The following is a 2,884-nucleotide window of genomic DNA, read 5'->3' as shown; positions in this document are numbered from 1 at the left end:
TTTATAGGTTAAAGTCTCTTTTGTTCTCCAGTTCTCTGCCCACTTATCTCTCCTTCCTGCCTATGTGACTAGGCCTGGTTTTGCATTAAGTGAGAAGCCGTGGGCAGGGGGAGGGCCAAGGTGATTCAGGCAGGCAAGGGCCCAGGGGGCATTAATTAGCAGCTCCTTGCTTGCAGTCCTTGATAAAGGCAGGTAAATTTGGTAATCAATGAGCTCTGGAGATCCTTGACATTCCATTCTTCCAGGGGCAGTCTCCAACTTCCAGAGGCAGATGGCTACATTCATGACTTCATGGCTTCATTTCCTCGAATTGATCTGATCCCCTATTTCTACACTAACTACCTGTCCTTAATTCTGGCTTCAAAACCAGGATCCAAAATAAACTTTCTCTCTTCGAAGTTTTTTTTTGTCTGATTACTTTGATCACAGCAACAAAAAGCAGGCTAACACACCTTGTAAAATCATTCAGCTGTTTCTTCTCCCGAGGCAAACTGGGTTTGAATGGGATGGAGCAGGGTCGGGCGGCTTTTTTATTTGACCATGACCTCTACCTGTGTGACCTTCTGTTGCACTTGCTCAGCTATTGAAAATGGGGGTGAGCTGGCTCTGTGCAGCGATGTGAGGAGGTTGAGCAGCTGTGGCTGACAGTAGGCATTTAATATGACTATAACTAGTGTTTTACAAATGTTCATTGGAGGTTTCTCAGAGACTGTGTCCAAAAGGGGCTCTTCTGGTTCTGACTTGGACAGCCAGCCTTGTCTGGATGCATCTACCTTTCCAGAATGGAGCCACACGGGGTGAAGGGAGGTGAGCAGAGAGAGTTCCTTCCACTGTGTTTCCTGTCACCCTCCCTAGGTCAGCTTGCTACAGGAGATTAACGATGGCCTAGTGATAAACTACATTCCATAACTTTTCTTGAACTTTTCTCATGTTCTTTGATGTTTGATGACCTTGGTGAAACTATTCAGGGAGCCAGACACGCCTCCTGCAGCCTCTCGTCCAGGTGTCTTTTGGCAGGTGGCAGGTCTGGGCACCATTCCCACCCGTACTCATTCTCCAGCTTGGTCTCCATGGTTCCACAGTGCCCACTGGGCATTCCTAAGAACATGCTGACCTTTTCCAAATTGATGGGAGGTGGTGACAGAAAGAGCACTTGAGTGTGACAGATCTAGATTCCAGGGACACTTCCATGATCCCGTGTGTCTGGTAGTTATGTTTCTAGGCTCCTATGTCCTTACCTGTGAGAGAGGGGCTGGTGACACCTCCCTTACAGGGTTCTGAAGAATGAATAAGATAAGGTATAAAAAGTGCCAGCAGATGGAAAACACTAACATTTTAGTTGTTTTTATTGCTACCAGTTTTGAGGAACATTTTTTTTTTTTTCACATTTTTAACTTCTAAAATGAGAGTGCCTCTTATAATTAGTGGCATTTCATAGTTGAACTGGAAGTGTTTATTTCTTAGCACTTCTTTAAAAAGTGGCATGTTCTACACTTGCTATTGTCTTAGGTTGGGTGAGAAATGGCAGCAGTCATAGCTGTCATGATAGGACTTGAATCCATGTCCCATGAGGCCAAGTGTAATTTCTCTAGTGGAGCCATTTAGCACTGTGGAGGCAATTTTTTATTTTTGGTACTGGGCATTGAACCCAGGGGTGCTTAACCACTGAGCAACATCCACAGCCCTTTTTAATGTTTTATCTAGAAACGGAGTTCTTGCTAAGCTGTTCCTCAGGGCCTTGCTAAGTTGCTGAGGCTGGCTTTGATTCATGATCCTCCCGCCTCAGCCTCCTGAGCTGCTGGGATTACAGGCATGTGCCATCGTGCCCAGCCTTTTTCTTTTTTGATATGATGGTTTACTAATGAATTATGTCTCTGACTTATCTGACAAATATGCAAAAGGAACAAGAATGATTACTAATTCAGGGTGCCCTTTTTAAGAGAATATTATCCTCATTCTTAAGGAGTGCTTTAGTTCCTCTCCAGTGGAAGCAGACTGCTCTCGTTGCCTGCAGGGACCTGATTCTAAAGCTTTTCTCCAGGCTTAACACTGTAGCTTGACACCTGAGCCCTTGTTGTTCCCTCCAGCAAGAGGCCATAAAGAGAGAGAAAACAGGAGTGGTTATGGACTCCCGTGGCAGGAGGAGGACATGGGTAATTGGCTGTGGCACAGACTGATCACCATGCAGAGCCAGTGTTGTCTCACCTGGAAGATCAAAGTGGCCCCAGGCCTGTGTGCTGGCTTGTGTCCATCCTGTCTAGAACCTGAGTGTACTGAGTTATCCATGTTGACATTTTTGGTCCTGGAGTTTGAACTAAAGAGTCTGCCTTTATTAAGTACCTGCTTAGCTACATCATCTCATTCAGCATCTACCTTGTCTCACTTAACTCTCCTACCAGCCAAATGAGGGAGGCTGGTGTACCATGTCATAAGCATTTTGTGGAGGAGCAGCTATCAAGACCTGTGTTCAAATCTCAACTTCCCTGCTTAATAGTTGTGTGACTCTGGATAAATTAACATAACCTCTCTGAGTTTCAATTTCCATTTTTTTCTTTTTTAGCACTACCAGGGATTAAACCCTGGGGTGCTCTACCACTGAACTGCATCCTCATCCATTTTTTAAAAAATTTTCATTTTGAGACAGGGTCTTGGCAAGTTGCTCACATTGGCCTTAAACTTGCAATCCTCCTTCCTGAGCCTCCCAAGTAGCATGGTGTGTATCACCATGCCTGACTTCAGATTCCTATCTTTAAAACAGAAGTAAAAATACTTGCCTCTGAGAATTGATATGGGGATTAAACATCTTTATCCCTGGGGCCTGCTAGACACAGGGCTGACATATTGGCTATATTCCTGAAAGGGCTTACTGCCATTCCCTCTTCAT

This window comes from Sciurus vulgaris (assembly GCF_902686455.1).
Source record: "Sciurus vulgaris genome assembly, chromosome: 16".
NCBI classification, from domain to species: Eukaryota; Metazoa; Chordata; class Mammalia; order Rodentia; family Sciuridae; genus Sciurus; species Sciurus vulgaris.
Note: the sequence above shows the minus strand (reverse complement) of the source record.